The sequence below is a fragment of the Pygocentrus nattereri genome, chromosome 20 (assembly GCF_015220715.1).
Source record: "Pygocentrus nattereri isolate fPygNat1 chromosome 20, fPygNat1.pri, whole genome shotgun sequence".
Lineage (NCBI taxonomy): Eukaryota > Metazoa > Chordata > Actinopteri > Characiformes > Serrasalmidae > Pygocentrus > Pygocentrus nattereri.
The window spans coordinates 32,816,087-32,833,427 of record NC_051230.1 but is presented as its reverse complement, the minus strand read 5'-3'; the positions used below and the strand labels follow the sequence as shown (position 1 = coordinate 32,833,427).

The following is a 17,341-nucleotide window of genomic DNA, read 5'->3' as shown; positions in this document are numbered from 1 at the left end:
CCTACTGTTTTACTCTTAAACAGTTTCTATATTTTGGTTTAAAATTGTCAGTGTATAATTAGATTTTTGTACTGTTTATTTTTTCTATATTGACCAGTTTTGTGAAGTTTGTGAGAAATTAAAAGTGGATTTAGCAGTGATTTACTGAATGCTTGTCACTATGCTCATGCTTGCGTACTATGCATATCCGGAATTCATTCTTTGCTAATTTATTCTGATGATACCATTAATGCCTTTCTATTCATACAAGGCTGCCAACTCTCATGCAAGTAAAGAAAATGGTTCTACATAAAGTCATGAACACTCAAAGAGCCCTTTGCATGATTAAAAGTTTCTTTGTATTATACAAGGGTTCTTCAGATTGATGGAAAAAGTGCATTAATGTGCTATACACTGTAACAATAGAATATTCTACCACCTTTTGGGTGGTATATAGAACCCAAAAAGGTTCTATATGGAACCATCTACAGCATTTTATCCAACAATCTTGAAGAACCATCTTCTTTAAGAGTGTAGGATTTAACTGAATGATCCTAAAAACAGTTTCCTACAGTTTACTACAAGAGATTCTCTAACATAAGAGGAAATGTATAAGGGCTGGCTCCACGGCCATGGTGCTCCTGCCACCAGAGGGAGATAAGGGGCTCCTCCCATGTTCAATCAAGCCCATTGTTCTACACCTGGGCAGAGGGCCAGGGCCTTCATAAGGGCAGAGAAAGAGACACAAGTTGCTGTGTCTTTGTCTCAGTTTGAGTCACAGCAGAAGCAGCCAGATATTCTGTTCTTTGGTAACAGCATAACACCTGGCTTGGCCATTCAAATCAGACCTCAAAAGTTGTAAGCAAATCATACCTGACTGTGACAATAGTGACATTAATAGACATTAATAAAGCTCTTCCAGTTTTTAGGATGGTTCCTTTCAGCAACGTCACGGTCATGAGCATAGCTCTAAGCCGAACCCCGGAGAAGCGGAAGATAATGGATGGATGGATATTTTTATTAAATCAGGTTTCTTTAAAAACTTTTTTTAAATGAAAAATTAAATGGAAAAAAACCCATATCAAACCTACTGCAAAAAGGCATTAATGACAAATTTTTAATCCAGCACATGCAATGTAAAGTTCTTTTTCACCACCTTGTCGATCTGTGTTTGCCATACTGGTGGCATGTGCTCATAGATTACTGCTTATATTTTTGCCCCCTGCAAAATTTATAATACTCATCCTAGTCCTGTGGCCATTCTAACAATTCTAACCACTGATTAAGGGCTAGAGCAGGGGGGCCTGGCCATGGTCCTGGTAGTCTGTTGTCCTACAGAGTTTAGCTCCAACCCTAGTACAACGCATCTGATCAAGGCAATGAAGTGCGGAAACCAAAGTTTCCAGGGCAAATAGATCACAAAGAGCAGGTCCCTATAGCCCTTTGTCAATGGTCAATTTGTGACCACAAAGATATTCTTGGCTGGATATTTTCGGGTGGTGGTCCACTCACAACCTAGCAGTGACACTGATGTGTGTAAAAAAAAAAAAAAATAAGTACAGTTTACATCTAACTGTAAAAGGTAAATACATCTTGTTTAAATGGTCCATGCAGTAACCTCTGAACTCAGTTTGAACAGTAAATGTATCAGCTCAGTGTCTAGGTAATTACCTACACCCTCTTTGTAGATAAACTCAGTGGCCATTTTACAAAGCTACAATGTATTGTAGTCACTACCAACATGATGGCAGTTCAGGTCCACATGTCTGGGCACCTGTTTATGGTTAGTTTGTTACTGATTTTCTTTACTACGTGAAGATGTCGATGAAAATGGGAGACCAACCACTCCCTCTACTGCTCTACTTTCAGTTCTGTAATCAACTTGGAAAGTTCACTTCATCTTAGTAAAGTGACACTGCTCAGTGTCTCTAAATGTGATTGGATGGAGGCTAGCATCTATAAAGCTGTGGGCTGGAGACATGCAGGGTTGCCATATAGAGTTAAATCACTTATTTTGAAACTCACTGTTGTAAACAGTGTGAGTGGTACACTAAGGATGGATGTGGGTAGAAAATTTATAAAGCAGAACTGCGTAACATTACAAAATTATAATGTATACCCTTTTATACCTTTTAATAATATTTAATTTGTTTTTTCTTTCTTTGCTGAATGTACCTTTTCATACATAGTCAACTGCAAAGGTTTGGGCATCTCTGGTCAAATTGAAAAGATGTTAACTCACCCTTAACATCACACACTGCACATTTTAATACACCATTACTGTTTATTTACTGAATAAAAAATAAATAAAATGACCTGTGCAAAAGTTATGGCACAATTTATATTCTATGTCTTAGAATAGAATTTTTTTCTAATCTATTACATTTTAGCAAGTAAATGTGTGGGGGAAAAAATGGACCAAGCCCAAAATGGCAAAATATGAAACTTTTAAAGCCTTTAATAATAAATCACATAGATGCATTAAGTTCATGTAAGTTACTGTGGGAGAGCTTTTCCCTTTGGCTTCTTTAAGTGTTAAGTGATTCTTTTTTAATCCCACAAACGGGGAAATTCCAACTCCACATCCATGAAGTGAAACACTACATACACACTAGTGAACACACACACACTAGGGGGCAGTGAGCACACTTGCCCGGACCGGTGGGCAGCCCAATCCGCAGCACCCGGGGAGCAGTTGGGGGTTAGGTGTCTTGCTCAAGGATACCTCAGTCATGGACTGTCAGCCCTGGGGATCAACCGGCGACCTTCCGGTTCCCTAACCTCCAGCCCACGACTGCCCCAGACTGACATTGTGTGTGCAAATTTACAGACAGTCTTTTACAGAATGAAGAGTCAGTGTTGATCCACTCAGCATTGACGGCTTCAAACAGCTGAAAAACACTGCTGAGCTACTTTGTGTCTAATGTGAGACCAAAGATTCTCTATAGGGTTCAAATCTGGACTCTGATCAGGACAAAACAATCAGTAAAAACATTCAACATTGAAAAGGGATTCAGATGAAGTATTCTTTTTTAAAGGTGTAACATATAAAACTTGTAAATTATTTAAAATAGCATGATTACACAATTCCAAAAAAGAGAAATTTTACTGATCTTGATGTTAATTCCCCTAAAAGGGGAAATGTAGATGATCTGGCAACCTCCTGATCTGGCCACTTCCTGGTTTCGTCCTAGGCTCTCGGTGCCCAGAGCAGAGCTGAGTACATGCTGAATATCTCTTTAAATATCTATAGAGATGCCAAGGTGACCTGTTGAGATGGAGAAATGGAGCTTGTGCTGCCTGTTTCTGCTGGTTAATATTCATCTGGCGTCATCTGGTGAGTCTGATCTCCCTCAGAAATGATCTGAGCTGCTGTCTTGCGCTTACATACGCAGGCAATTCGTGAACACCAGTTATTTTGAGGGACGTCTGTGTAAAATAACACTGAAGTTTGATAATGACGCGTAGTTATATAGTTTACTATTAGTCAGAAGAAGTCCATGAAATATATTACCATATGAGGTCATGCTTTTGTAGGTGTTGTCCATGAACATCATGAGATGCGAAAGTTCTTTTAGAAGCTGCTTTTGCCAAGGTGTCTGTACTACAATTATCAAGGGTTTTTCATCGTTTAAAGGCTGGAAAAAACAAGCGTTTTCCTTTAGTTATTCCTTTAGTGATATGGCTAGAATGTGAACACAGTTCACATCAGGGCATTGATGCTCTTTTTGAATGTTCTTCTATCCTCTGGTGTAACGCAGTATCGATGCCCTTGTTTTATTTGGTTTTCCTTTGCTATTTCCAGTTGCTGTAATGGGGTGTGTGGGTGTGTGTGGGTGTATGTATATTAGTTGTGGCCAAAAGTTTTGAGAATGGCACAAAGTTTGCTGCCTCAGTTCTTATGGTGGCAATTTGTATTAACTCTAGATTGTGAAGAGTGAGCAGATGAATTACAATTAATTGCTAAGTCATTTCCTGCCATGAAAAATGACCTTATCACAAAAATTACTGCATTCCAGCCCTACAAAATGGCCTGCAAACATCACAAGACAGCTGATATCACTCTGTCATGCTGATTAGAAGAGCAGATTGGTTGCTGTAAAAGGGTAGTGGTGCTTTAAAGTTTTCTTCTGTTAACCATGGTTACCTCCAAGGAAACACGTGCAGTCATCATTGCATTGCATCAAAAGGATTTCTCAGGCAAGGACATTGCTGCTTGTAGAATAGCACCCCAATCAACCATTTATCGACTCATCAAGAACTTCAAGGAGAGTGGTTCAATTGCAGTGAAGAAGGCTTCAGGGCGCCCAAGACAGTCAAGCAAGCGTCAGGACCATCTCCTAAAGAGGATGCAGCTACGAGATCGGGTCACCACCAGTGCAGAGCGTGCTCAGGAAAGGCAGTGGGCAGGTGTGAGTGCATCTGAACACACAGTGAGATGAAGGCTTTTGGAGGATGGCTTGGTGTCAAGAAGGGCAGTAAAGAAGCAACTTCAAGAAAAACATCAAGGACAGACTGACATTCTGCAGCAAGTATAGAGATTGGACTGCAGAGGTCTGGGGTAAAGTTATTTTCTCTGATGAAGCCCATTCAGACTGTTTGGGACATCTGGAAAAATGATTGTCTGGAGAAAACCATGAGTCCTGTGTCATGCCAGTGTCAGTTAAGCATCCTGAGACCATTCATGTGTGGGGTTGCTTCTTATCCAGGGGAGTGGATTCCCTCAAAATTTTGCCCAAGAACACTGCCATGAATAAGGAATGGTATCAGAATATCCTCCAATAGCAGCTTCTCCCAATGATCCAGGAGCAATTTGGAGATGAACAATGCTTGTTCCAGCATGGTGGAGCACCATGTCACAAGGCAAAAGTGATAACCAAGTGGCTTGGTCAACAAAACATGGCCGGAAAACTCCCCAGATCTCAATCCTGTTGAGAACCTGTGGTCAATCCTCAAAAAGAGTGTGGACAAACAAAAACCCAGAAACTGTGATCAGCTCCAAGATAAGATAAGATAAGATGCTTTTATTATCATTGCACAGTGTACAATGAAATTGAGCAGCAATCCAACAGCACTTCCTAAATACAAAACAATTTAAACATGAGGCTAAAATATATAAAGTGCAGATTTAAGGGAAAAAAAAACTTAAATATAAAGAAAAAGGACTATGAAACTATATATTCTAAAACAGTCAATAGACAATAGACAGGAGAGGTAGCAGTTGTAGTTGCACATTCCTTGGACAGCTTATAGCATTATATAATATTGCACATCTAAGAATTATTATTAAGAATACAGATTGCACTCTCGAAAACAAATGAATAATAAATAGAACAGAGGTGGAGTGGAGCTCTGGAACAGTGTACAGTGTCCTATGAATCAGTGCCAGTAAAGAGCAGTAGTGGAGCACTGGAACAGTGTAAAGTGTCCTATGAATCAGTGCCAGTAAAGAGCAGTAGTGGAGCACTGGAACAGTGTAAAGTGTCCTATGAATCAGTGCCAGTAAAGAGCAGTAGTGGAGCGCTGGAACAGTGTAAAGTGTCCTATGAATCAGTGCCAGTAAAGAGCTGTACTGGAGCGCTGGAACAGTGTAAAGTGTCCTATGAATCAGTGCCAGTAAAGAGCAGTAGTGGAGCGCTGGAACAGTGTACAGTGTCCTATGAATCAGTGCCAGTAAAGAGCAGTAGTGGAGCTCTGGAACAGTGTACAGTGTCCTATGAATCAGTGCCAGTAAAGAGCAGTAGTGGAGCACTGGAACAGTGTACAGTGTCCTATGAATCAGTGCCAGTAAAGAACAGTAGTGGAGCACTGAAACAGTGTAAAGTGTCCTATGAATCAGTGCCAGTAAAGAACAGTAGTGGAGCGCTGGAACAGTGTAAAGTGTCCTGTGAATCAGTGCCAGTAAAGAGCTGTAGTGGAGCGCTGGAACAGTGTAAAGTGTCCTATGAATCAGTGCCAGTAAAGAACAGTAGTGGAGCACTGAAACAGTGTAAAGTGTCCTATGAATCAGTGCCAGTAAAGAGCTGTAGTGGAGCGCTGGAACAGTGTAAAGTGTCCTATGAATCAGTGCCAGTAAAGAACAGTAGTGGAGCACTGGAAGACTGGAACAGTGTAAAGTGTCCTATGATATCAGTGCCAGTAAAGAGCTGTAGTGGAGCGCTGGAACAGTGTAAAGTGTCCTATGAATCAGTGCCAGTAAAGAACAGTAGTGGAGCGCTGGAACAGTGTAAAGTGTCCTGTGAATCAGTGCCAGTAAAGAACAGTAGTGGAGCGCTGGAACAGTGTAAAGTGTCGTGTGAATCAGTGCCAGTAAAGAGCAGTAGTGGAGCACTGGAACAGTGTAAAGTGTCCTATGAATCAGTGCCAGTAAAGAGCTGTAGTGGAGCGCTGGAACAGTGTAAAGTGTCCTATGAATCAGTGCCAGTAAAGAGCTGTAGTGGAGCGCTGGAACAGTGTACAGTGTCCTATGAATCAGTGCCAGTAAAGAGCAGTACTGGAGCGCTGGAACAGTGTACAGTGTCCTATGAATCAGTGCCAGTAAAGAGCAGTAGTGGAGCACTGGAACAGTGTAAAGTGTCCTGTGAGTCAGTGCCAGTAAAGAGCTGTAGTGGAGCACTGGAACAGTGTAAAGTGTCCTGTGAATCAGTGCCAGTAAAGAGCAGTAGTGGAGCACTGGAACAGTGTAAAGTGTCCTATGAATCAGTGCCAGTAAAGAGCAGTAGTGGAGCACTGGAACAGTGTAAAGTGTCCTGTGAGTCAGTGCCAGTAAAGAGCAGTAGTGGAGCACTGGAACAGTGTACAGTGTCCTGTGAATCAGTGCCAGTAAAGAGCAGTAGTGGAGCGCTGGAACAGTGTAAAGTGTCCTATGAATCAGTGCCAGTAAAGAGCTGTAGTGGAGCGCTGGAACAGTGTAAAGTGTCCTATGAATCAGTGCCAGTAAAGAGCTGTAGTGGAGCGCTGGAACAGTGTAAAGTGTCCTGTGAGTCAGTGCCAGTAAAGAGCAGTAGTGGAGCGCTGGAACAGTGTAAAGTGTCCTGTGAATCAGTGCCAGTAAAGAGCTGTAGTGGAGCGCTGGAACAGTGTAAAGTGTCCTGTGAGTCAGTGCCAGTAAAGAGCAGTAGTGGAGCACTGGAACAGTGTACAGTGTCCTGTGAGTCAGTGCCAGTAAAGAGCAGTAGTGGAGCACTGGAACAGTGTACAGTGTCCTGTGAGTCAGTGCCAGTAAAGAGCAGTAGTGGAGCACTGGAACAGTGTACAGTGTCCTGTGAGTCAGTGCCAGTAAAGAGCAGTAGTGGAGCACTGGAACAGTGTACAGTGTCCTGTGAATCAGTGCCAGTAAAGAGCAGTAGTGGAGCACTGGAACAGTGTACAGTGTCCTGTGAGTCAGTGCCAGTAAAGAGCAGTAGTGGAGCACTGGAACAGTGTACAGTGTCCTGTGAATCAGTGCCAGTAAAGAGCAGTAGTGGAGCACTGGAACAGTGTACAGTGTCCTGTGAGTCAGTGCCAGTAAAGAGCAGTAGTGGAGCACTGGAACAGTGTACAGTGTCCCGTGAATCAGTGCCAGTAAAGAGCTGTAGTGGAGCGCTGGAACAGAGTAAAGTGTCCCGTGAATCAGTGCCAGTAAAGAGCTGTAGTGGAGCGCTGGAACAGTGTACAGTGTCCTGTGAGTCAGTGCCAGTAAAGAGCAGTAGTGGAGCACTGGAACAGTGTACAGTGTCCTGTGAATCAGTGCCAGTAAAGAGCAGTAGTGGAGCACTGGAACAGTGTACAGTGTCCTGTGAGTCAGTGCCAGTAAAGAGCAGTAGTGGAGCACTGGAACAGTGTACAGTGTCCTGTGAGTCAGTGCCAGTAAAGAGCAGTAGTGGAGCACTGGAACAGTGTACAGTGTCCTGTGAGTCAGTGCCAGTAAAGAGCAGTAGTGGAGCACTGGAACAGTGTACAGTGTCCTGTGAATCAGTGCCAGTAAAGAGCAGTAGTGGAGCGCTGGAACAGTGTACAGTGTCCTATGAATCAGTGCCAGTAAAGAGCAGTAGTGGAGCACTGGAACAGTGTAAAGTGTCCTGTGAGTCAGTGCCAGTAAAGAGCTGTAGTGGAGCACTGGAACAGTGTAAAGTGTCCTATGAATCAGTGCCAGTAAAGAGCAGTAGTGGAGCACTGGAACAGTGTAAAGTGTCCTATGAATCAGTGCCAGTAAAGAGCAGTAGTGGAGCACTGGAACAGTGTAAAGTGTCCTGTGAGTCAGTGCCAGTAAAGAGCAGTAGTGGAGCACTGGAACAGTGTACAGTGTCCTGTGAATCAGTGCCAGTAAAGAGCTGTAGTGGAGCGCTGGAACAGTGTAAAGTGTCCCATGAATCAGTGCCAGTAAAGAGCAGTAGTGGAGCGCTGGAACAGTGTAAAGTGTCCTATGAATCAGTGCCAGTAAAGAGCAGTAGTGGAGCACTGGAACAGTGTAAAGTGTCCTGTGAATCAGTGCCAGTAAAGAGCAGTAGTGGAGCGCTGGAACAGTGTAAAGTGTCCTGTGAGTCAGTGCCAGTAAAGAGCAGTAGTGGAGCGCTGGAACAGTGTAAAGTGTCCTGTGAATCAGTGCCAGTAAAGAGCTGTAGTGGAGCGCTGGAACAGTGTAAAGTGTCCTATGAATCAGTGCCAGTAAAGAGCTGTAGTGGAGCGCTGGAACAGTGTAAAGTGTCCTATGAATCAGTGCCAGTAAAGAGCAGTAGTGGAGCGCTGGAACAGTGTAAAGTGTCCTATGAATCAGTGCCAGTAAAGAGCTGTAGTGGAGCACTGAAACAGTGTAAAGTGTCCTATGAATCAGTGCCAGTAAAGAGCAGTAGTGGAGCACTGGAACAGTGTAAAGTGTCCTGTGAGTCAGTGCCAGTAAAGAGCAGTAGTGGAGCACTGGAACAGTGTACAGTGTCCTGTGAATCAGTGCCAGTAAAGAGCTGTAGTGGAGCGCTGGAACAGTGTAAAGTGTCCCATGAATCAGTGCCAGTAAAGAGCAGTAGTGGAGCGCTGGAACAGTGTAAAGTGTCCTATGAATCAGTGCCAGTAAAGAGCTGTAGTGGAGCGCTGGAACAGTGTAAAGTGTCCTGTGAGTCAGTGCCAGTAAAGAGCAGTAGTGGAGCGCTGGAACAGTGTAAAGTGTCCTGTGAATCAGTGCCAGTAAAGAGCTGTAGTGGAGCGCTGGAACAGTGTAAAGTGTCCTATGAATCAGTGCCAGTAAAGAGCTGTAGTGGAGCGCTGGAACAGTGTAAAGTGTCCTATGAATCAGTGCCAGTAAAGAGCAGTAGTGGAGCGCTGGAACAGTGTAAAGTGTCCTATGAATCAGTGCCAGTAAAGAGCTGTAGTGGAGCACTGAAACAGTGTAAAGTGTCCTATGAATCAGTGCCAGTAAAGAGCTGTAGTGGAGCACTGGAACAGTGTAAAGTGTCCTGTGAGTCAGTGCCAGTAAAGAGCAGTAGTGGAGCACTGGAACAGTGTACAGTGTCCTGTGAGTCAGTGCCAGTAAAGAGCAGTAGTGGAGCACTGGAACAGTGTACAGTGTCCTGTGAGTCAGTGCCAGTAAAGAGCAGTAGTGGAGCACTGGAACAGTGTACAGTGTCCTGTGAGTCAGTGCCAGTAAAGAGCAGTAGTGGAGCACTGGAACAGTGTACAGTGTCCTGTGAATCAGTGCCAGTAAAGAGCAGTAGTGGAGCACTGGAACAGTGTACAGTGTCCTGTGAATCAGTGCCAGTAAAGAGCTGTAGTGGAGCGCTGGAACAGAGTAAAGTGTCCCATGAATCAGTGCCAGTAAAGAGCTGTAGTGGAGCGCTGGAACAGTGTAAAGTGTCCTATGAATCAGTGCCAGTAAAGAGCTGTAGTGGAGCACTGGAACAGTGTAAAGTGTCCTATGAATCAGTGCCAGTAAAGAGCTGTAGTGGAGCACTGGAACAGTGTAAAGCGTCCTATGAATCAGTGCCAGTAAAGAGCAGTAGTGGAGCGCTGGAACAGTGTAAAGTGTCCTATGAATCAGTGCCAGTAAAGAGCAGTAGTGGAGCGCTGGAACAGTGTAAAGTGTCCTATGAATCAGTGCCAGTAAAGAGCTGTAGTGGAGCACTGGAACAGTGTAAAGTGTCCTGTGAATCAGTGCCAGTAAAGAGCTGTAGTGGAGCACTGGAACAGTGTAAAGTGTCCTATGAATCAGTGCCAGTAAAGAGCAGTAGTGGAGCTCTGGAACAGTGTACAGTGTCCTATGAATCAGTGCCAGTAAAGAGCTGTAGTGGAGCACTGGAACAGTGTAAAGTGTCCTGTGAGTCAGTGCCAGTAAAGAGCAGTAGTGGAGCACTGGAACAGTGTAAAGTGTCCTGTGAGTCAGTGCCAGTAAAGAGCAGTAGTGGAGCGCTGGAACAGTGTAAAGTGTCCTGTGAGTCAGTGCCAGTAAAGAGCAGTAGTGGAGCTCTGGAACAGTGTAAAGTGTCCTATGAATCAGTGCCAGTAAAGAGCTGTAGTGGAGCACTGGAACAGTGTAAAGTGTCCTGTGAGTCAGTGCCAGTAAAGAGCAGTAGTGGAGCACTGGAACAGTGTAAAGTGTCCTGTGAGTCAGTGCCAGTAAAGAGCAGTAGTGGAGCACTGGAACAGTGTAAAGTGTCCTGTGAGTCAGTGCCAGTAAAGAGCAGTAGTGGTGTTCAGTCGGTTCGACTGAGCTCAGTGTATTATAGAAAGTCTTTGTCAGTGTGTGTGTTTTGGAAGTGTTCACTTCCCATATTGCTCTGGCGTACAAGCTGTTTTTGAGTCTGTTTGTTTGGGATGAGATGGACCTAAAGCGTTTACCAGAGGGCAGCAGGTCAAACAGATGATTTCCCGGGTAAAATATGTCCTTTAGGATGTTGGCTGCCTTGCTGAGGCAGCGGGAGCTGAACAGGTCCTCCATGCAGGGCAGTGGGCAACCGATGATCTTCTGGGCCGTGTTTATGACCTCCTGCAGTGCTCTCCTCTCTGCCACTGAGCAGCTGCAGTACCGTGTTGAGATGTGTTAGCACGCTTTCAATGGTGGAGTGGTAGTAGGACACCAGCAGCTCTTCCTGAAGGTTGTTTTTCTCAGAATTCTCAGGAAGTAGAGCCTCTGCTGTGCCTTCTTGACCACTGCCATGGTGTTGGTGGTCCAGGAAAGATCCTCAGAAATGTGTGTGCCCAGGAATCTGAAGGAATGGACTCTTTCAACACAGTCCCCATTGATGTACAGTGGTGTGGGGACTGCTCCTTTCCGCCAGAAGTCTGTAATGAGTTCTTTTGTTTTTGAGGAGTTCAGGGTGAGGTTATTCCCTGAACACTACTGTCAGTTCCTGGACTTCATCCCTGTAGGCGGTCTTGTCTCCACCAGAGAAGTCCAACCACTGTCGTGTCATCCGCAAACCTTACTATGGTGTTGGAGGAGTAGGTGGGGACACAGTCATCAGTGTACAGAGCATAGAGATGTGGGCTAAGCATGCACCCCTGAGGTGCTCTGGTGCTGAGTTTGAGTGTGGAGGAATGATGGAGACCCAGTCTTACAGACTGGGTACGGTCGGTCAGAAAGTCTCTGATCCAGAGGCAGGTGGGTTGTGAAAGTCCCAAGTCTGTGAGTTTGGTCACCAGTCTGTGGGGGATGACTGTGTTAAAAGCTGAGCTGAAGTCTATGAAGAGCATCCTCACATAGCTCCCCTGGTGCTCCAGGTGTGTGAGTGCTGTGTGAAGAGCAGTGGTGATGGCATCTTCTGTGGACCCATTTGCTTTGCAGGCTAACTGGTGTGAATCAAAGGTGGGTGGGAGGATGGCTCTGATGTGATGCAGAACCAGTCTGTCAAAACACTTCATTATGACCAGTGTGAGTGCGACTGGATGGTAGTCTTTTTTGGCAGTGGAATGATGGTGGCAGACTTCAGACAGGGTGGGATGATGGATTTTTGTGAAGACCACAGAGAGCTGGTCTGCACATACCTTCAGCACCTTTCCTGTCACTGCATCAGGACCAGCAGCTTTTCTGGGGTTCACTACCTGAGTTACACATCTCACCTCATGTTCCTGCACAGTGAGGATTTGATTGTGGGAGACTGGTGGAGGTTTTGTGTCTGTCTTCGCTGCTTTGACCTCATAGCGAGCAAAGAAACAGTTAAGTTCCTCTGCCAGTGAGGCGTCGCCTTTAACTGTTGTGCACCTTCTGGTCTTGTGGTTGGTGAGGTACTGGATGCCCTTCCACACCTGCTGTGGGTCGTTCTTGTTAAAGTGATCCTCAATTTTCCTCTTGTAGGTGGTCTTAGCCTCCTTGATGCCTCTCTTTAGGTTGGTTTTAGCCGCACTGTAGAGGGCTCTGTCACCAGACCTGGAGGCACCGTTCTGCGCATTGAGGGAAGATGCTGGGTAGTGCTAGTTTGTGTGCTTATTTCTTTAGCCTAGCTGTTAGGCCAGACTGGCAGCCGCTCTTTTGCTTCCTGTGTCTTCTCCGCCTCCGCTGCGTGCTGGAGCTGACAACAAACCACGGAGCACCCGGTGTCCCCTCCGGTATGCTGTGTGGATGCAGAAATTCACTGGTAACGGTACGGTTATGCATTAATCTGGTACTCAGAAGATCCTGCCGGCTGTAGGTGGGATTTGCAGTACTAAATGTGATGTTGATGAACAAACATATACACAAAAACACAAAAGAAAAGCACCGTAACGGAGAGCCTCGAGCCGCTGTGTCTCTGAACGCCACCATCATGAAAAAGAAAATAAACACTGAAGGGGTAAGAATGGGTTGCCATCATTCAAGGTTTTGCCCACAAGCTGAAATCCAGCATGCCGAGGCGAATTGTAGACAACACACGTATGGAATGCTTATACTGTACTTCATTATACCATGACAAAAGGTTCTAAAAAAATGTAGGCAGAAAACTTTGTAAAGACCAAAATTTGTGCCATTCTCAAAACTTTTGGCCACAATTGTTTATTAGGCTGATTGGTGTCTACCAAGACACTGCATTTAATCATGTGCCAGAAAGAAGCATACAACTGAAAAGCTGGATATATAAAGTTAAAAATTTGTTTTTGTGTAACCAACAGTCAAACTTACACATCCAAAGGCCAACAAAAATTTTGACTAAAGGCAAAGTCAATCATTCCCAAATTGTCCTAACAACAAAACTAAATACAAACCAAAAAACCTTGTGCAAAGCTTTGACAACTGTTTAAGTAAAACGGCTCCAATTTAAATATTTTAGCAAAATACACCGATCAGGCATAACATCATGACCACCTCCTTGTTTTTACCATCATTGTCCATTTTATCAGCTCCACTTGCAGGTACTATTTGGGTGGTGGATCGTTCTCAGCACTGCAGTAACACTGACATGGTGGTGGTGTGTTAGTGTGTGTTGTGCTGGTAAGAGTGGATCAGACACAGCAGTGCTGCTGGAGTTTTTAAACACCTCAGTGTGTGATCCAATCAGGCCTGATAAAATGGACAATGAACGTAGAAACAAGTACAAAATGTTATGCCTGATTGGTGTAATACACTGTGAATAGACTACTGAATACTTCTAGACTGACTTGCACTCTGTGAACTGCTGTATTATCTGTATTGCTACTACAGATTACTGTAAGATGAGCATCTACACACTTTTCATGTTGTAAGGATAACTTTTGTATGTTAACGATCACTTTTTTACACTGTTACTGTAATTTTACACTGGCAGCACTATGCTGCTGTGTTATTGTATAGATTAGCATATTTTTAAACACAGTCTGGATGTATTTTGTTTTATTACGCAGGCATATATGTATAACAAGAATAAACATGAATTAAACTGACTGTGCAGTGACCTCAGTACTTGTTTCTATCTTTACAGCCTCACACTCTCTGCAGTACCATCACTCTGCAGCACTCTCAGCACAGAATTTCCCAAAGTTCACTTTAGAGGGTCTGCTGGATAAGGAGGTGATTGTTTGCTATGACGGTAATCAGACCGTCCCAAAGGCAGAGTGGATGAAGAGGAATTTGAATAAACCGTGCTGGAAGAAAGAAAATGAGACTATGCAGCATCATCAGAAAACCTTCAAACAAGATGTGGATGATCTAAAGAAGCACTTCAGCCAGACTGAAGGTCAGTCTACTGATGACTAAAAGAGTGTGTAGAGTAAGTGTAGAGCGCGTTGGGGCGATTTAGCTGAAGGAGCGTGGAGAGTAAGTGTAGAGCGCGTTGGGGCGATTTAGCTGAAGGAGCGTGGAGACTAAGTGTAGAGCGCGTTGGGGCGATTTAGCTGAAGGAGCGTGGAGACTAAGTGTAGAGCGCGTTGGGGCGATTTAGCTGAAGGAGCGTGGAGACTAAGTGTAGAGCGCGTTGGGGCGATTTAGCTGAAGGAGCGTGGAGACTAAGTGTAGAGCGCGTTGGGGCGATTTAGCTGAAGGAGCGTGGAGACTAAGTGTAGAGCGCGTTGGGGCGATTTAGCTGAAGGAGCGTGGAGACTAAGTGTAGAGCGCGTTGGGGCGATTTAGCTGAAGGAGCGTGGAGACTAAGTGTAGAGCGCGTTGGGGCGATTTAGCTGAAGGAGCGTGGAGACTAAGTGTAGAGCGCGTTGGGGCGATTTAGCTGAAGGAGCGTGGAGACTAAGTGTAGAGCGCGTTGGGGCGATTTAGCTGAAGGAGCGTGGAGACTAAGTGTAGAGCGCGTTGGGGCGATTTAGCTGAAGGAGCGTGGAGACTAAGTGTAGAGCGCGTTGGGGCGATTTAGCTGAAGGAGCGTGGAGACTAAGTGTAGAGCGCGTTGGGGCGATTCAGCTGAAGGAGCGTGGAGACTAAGTGTAGAGCGCGTTGGGGCGATTCAGCTGAAGGAGCGTGGAGACTAAGTGTAGAGCGCGTTGGGGCGATTCAGCTGAAGGAGCGTGGAGACTAAGTGTAGAGCGCGTTGGGGCGATTTAGCTGAAGGAGCGTGGAGACTAAGTGTAGAGCGCGTTGGGGCGATTTAGCTGAAGGAGCGTGGAGACTAAGTGTAGAGCGCGTTGGGGCGATTTAGCTGAAGGAGCGTGGAGACTAAGTGTAGAGCGCGTTGGGGCGATTTAGCTGAAGGAGCGTGGAGACTAAGTGTAGAGCGCGTTGGGGCGATTTAGCTGAAGGAGCGTGGAGACTAAGTGTAGAGCGCGTTGGGGCGATTTAGCTGAAGGAGCGTGGAGACTAAGTGTAGAGCGCGTTGGGGCGATTCAGCTGAAGGAGCGTGGAGACTAAGTGTAGAGCGCGTTGGGGCGATTTAGCTGAAGGAGCGTGGAGACTAAGTGTAGAGCGCGTTGGGGCGATTTAGCTGAAGGAGCGTGGAGGGTAAGTGTAGAGCGCGTTGGGGCGATTCAGCTGAAGGAGCGTGGAGACTAAGTGTAGAGCGCGTTGGGGCGATTCAGCTGAAGGAGCGTGGAGACTAAGTGTAGAGCGCGTTGGGGCGATTCAGCTGAAGGAGCGTGGAGACTAAGTGTAGAGCGCGTTGGGGCGATTTAGCTGAAGGAGCGTGGAGACTAAGTGTAGAGCGCGTTGGGGCGATTTCAGCTGAAGGAGCGTGGAGACTAAGTGTAGAGCGCGTTGGGGCGATTCAGCTGAAGGAGCGTGGAGACTAAGTGTAGAGCGCGTTGGGGCGATTCAGCTGAAGGAGCGTGGAGACTAAGTGTAGAGCGCGTTGGGGCGATTCAGCTGAAGGAGCGTGGAGACTAAGTGTAGAGCGCGTTGGGGCGATTCAGCTGAAGGAGCGTGGAGACTAAGTGTAGAGCGCGTTGGGGCGATTCAGCTGAAGGAGCGTGGAGACTAAGTGTAGAGCGCGTTGGGGCGATTCAGCTGAAGGAGCGTGGAGACTAAGTGTAGAGCGCGTGGGGCGATTCAGCTGAAGGAGCGTGGAGAGTAAGTGTAGAGCGCGTTGGGGCGATTCAGCTGAAGGAGCGTGGAGACTAAGTGTAGAGCGCGTTGGGGCGATTCAGCTGAAGGAGCGTGGAGACTAAGTGTAGAGCGCGTTGGGGCGATTCAGCTGAAGGAGCGTGGAGACTAAGTGTAGAGCGCGTTGGGGCGATTCAGCTGAAGGAGCGTGGAGACTAAGTGTAGAGCGCGTTGGGGGCGATTCAGCTGAAGGATGCGTGGAGACTAAGTGTAGAGAGCGTTGGGGCGATTTCAGCTGAAGGAGCGTGGAGGACTAAGTGTAGAGCGCGTTGGGGCGATCAGCTGAAGGAGCGTGGAGGACTAAGTGTAGAGGCGCGTTGGGGCGATTCAGCTGAAGGGAGCGTGGGAGACTAAGTGTAGAGCGCGTTGGGGCGATTCAGCTGAAGGAGCGTGGAGACTAAGTGTAGAAGCGCGTTGGGGCGATTCAGCTGAAGGAGCGTGGAGACTAAGTGTAGAGCGCGTTGGGGCGATTCAGCTGAAGGAGCGTGGAGACTAAGTGTAGAGCGCGTTGGGGCGATTCAGCTGAAGGAGCGTGGAGACTAAGTGTAGAGCGCGTTGGGGCGATTCAGCTGAAGGAGCGTGGAGACTAAGTGTAGAGCGCGTTGGGGCGATTCAGCTGAAGGAGCGTGGAGACTAAGTGTAGAGCGCTTTGGGGCGATTCAGCTGAAGGAGCGTGGAGACTAAGTGTAGAGCGCGTTGGGGCGATTCAGCTGAAGGAGCGTGGAGACTAAGTGTAGAGCGCGTTGGGGCGATTCAGCTGAAGGAGCGTGGAGACTAAGTGTAGAGCGCGTTGGGGCGATTCAGCTGAAGGAGCGTGGAGACTAAGTGTAGAGCGCGTTGGGGCGATTCAGCTGAAGGAGCGTGGAGACTAAGTGTAGAGCGCGTTGGGGCGATTCAGCTGAAGGAGCGTGGAGACTAAGTGTAGAGCGCGTTGGGGCGATTCAGCTGAAGGAGCGTGGAGACTAAGTGTAGAGCGCGTTGGGGCGATTCAGCTGAAGGAGCGTGGAGACTAAGTGTAGAGCGCGTTGGGGCGGTTCAGCTGAAGGAGCGTGGAGACTAAGTGTAGAGCGCGTTGGGGCGGTTCAGCTGAAGGAGCGTGGAGACTAAGTGTAGAGCGCGTTGGGGCGGTTCAGCTGAAGGAGCGTGGAGACTAAGTGTAGAGCGCGTTGGGGCGGTTCAGCTGAAGGAGCGTGGAGACTAAGTGTAGAGCGCGTTGGGGCGGTTCAGCTGAAGGAGCGTGGAGACTAAGTGTAGAGCGCGTTGGGGGCGGTTCAGCTGAAGGAGCGTGGAGACTAAGTGTAGAGCGCGTTGGGGCGGTTCAGCTGAAGGAGCGTGGAGACTAAGTGTAGAGCGCGTTGGGGCGGTTCAGCTGAAGGAGCGTGGAGACTAAGTGTAGAGCGCGTTGGGGCGGTTCAGCTGAAGGAGCGTGGAGACTAAGTGTAGAGCGCGTTGGGGCGGTTCAGC

The 17,341-nt window shown here is 46.7% G+C and overlaps 2 protein-coding genes across 3 annotated transcripts in view; both read left to right on the top strand.

Moving 5' to 3' along the window:
- Window positions 1-17,341, top strand: part of LOC108416077 (H-2 class I histocompatibility antigen, Q9 alpha chain-like) — a 471,933-nt gene that overhangs the window by 265,416 nt on the left and 189,176 nt on the right. The window lies entirely within an intron of this gene.
- LOC108414327 (BOLA class I histocompatibility antigen, alpha chain BL3-7-like) overlaps window positions 1-17,341 on the top strand; it is a 138,534-nt gene that overhangs the window by 115,524 nt on the left and 5,669 nt on the right. The window lies entirely within an intron of this gene.